This window comes from Austrofundulus limnaeus, unplaced genomic scaffold (genome assembly GCF_001266775.1).
Source record: "Austrofundulus limnaeus strain Quisiro unplaced genomic scaffold, Austrofundulus_limnaeus-1.0 Scaffold0, whole genome shotgun sequence".
NCBI classification, from domain to species: Eukaryota; Metazoa; Chordata; class Actinopteri; order Cyprinodontiformes; family Rivulidae; genus Austrofundulus; species Austrofundulus limnaeus.
In genome coordinates, this window is record NW_013952402.1 from 9301590 (window position 1) to 9302791 (window position 1202).

General features: G+C 36.9%; 1 protein-coding gene across 3 annotated transcripts in view; it reads right to left on the reverse strand.

Annotated features, from left to right (window-relative positions):
• The window catches only part of cfap43 (cilia and flagella associated protein 43), a 15528-nt gene that overhangs the window by 4786 nt on the left and 9540 nt on the right, over positions 1–1202 (reverse strand). The window lies entirely within an intron of this gene.

Sequence of the window (1202 nt, forward strand, 5' to 3'; positions counted from 1 at the left end):
CTTAATTACAGTAATAAAGTAAAAGTACTTTGTTACTGTCCACCACTGCTTTCTGGACATTATGGTCAAGGCTTATGGTATTTCAGCAACTTGTACTTTTTAAAAGTATTTATCTTTCTCTGCCACATTTCTTTCATTGAAAACGAATGGAGCATCTTCAACATATTTAAAACCCTTTAAAATSCTTATGGTTAGTGTTTTTTGGTGCTAAATTTGGCTTCTTTTTGTTAATTTTAGCTATGTTCTGCTATTTCGGCTATCTTTCTGCTCCTTTCCGCTATTCTTCTGCAATGTTTTTAGCCTGGTAAAAACAAGAACCTTGTCCTTCACTTTGCTTCGTACAGAGGGTCTGGACTCGCTGCTATTGAGAAGCGATTTCTTGCTGGAGGCGTGGCCTCTGCTGAAGTGTGTGTGTCGCTGAGAAGGAGGCTAAGCTAAGAAGCTAACTGGAAATCGCGAGCGCTGTAAACAACCCTACTGAGAGGAGAAAAGTACCGAGCCGAACGAGACAACTGTAAATGAGAGCTGCAGCTTTGTCAGACAAATTTAATTTAATTTAATTTAGAAGCCTTATCAACACGGACTGGCTTCATTCACTTCCTCCACTGCCGTATGCTAAACTAACTAGCAGACACTTTGCAGAAAATCGACGTTCTGTTCTCTGATTGGTTCAGCTAAAAATCTGCCAGCGAAATCCTTGTCTATGGGAGAAATGCCAGACGGAGCAGTGAAGGGAAACTAGAATTGTGCAGAACTGCATAGGAAGTCAAGGGCCAGGCTACAAATTTTTACTTTTGTCCTTCTTTCGGCTACTCTCCTTCAGCCTTTTTCTGTTACTAAGCTACTTTTTTGATATGTACTGTTTTCTGCTAATTTTATCTAAATWTATGCTGTTCTCAGTTTTTTGACATATTTTTGCTGTTTTTCTACTGATATTTTACTTKTGGTTTTCAACTTACAACTGAAGTCAGCTAGTCAAATTTAACTCACGTCATCAGTTTTAAAACTTTTCAGCTGATTTCAGCAAAAACCTTTCAGCGTTAAACATTTGCACACTTCTTGCAGGTAAATGCATATTCTCCATTAATAATTAATTAACCACAAGTTTCGATCCAAATTTCCAAAACTGTATTTTAACCTGGGTTAAACTGTTCTATATTGATATCAATTAAAATGCAAATCATAATAAACATGTTATATTC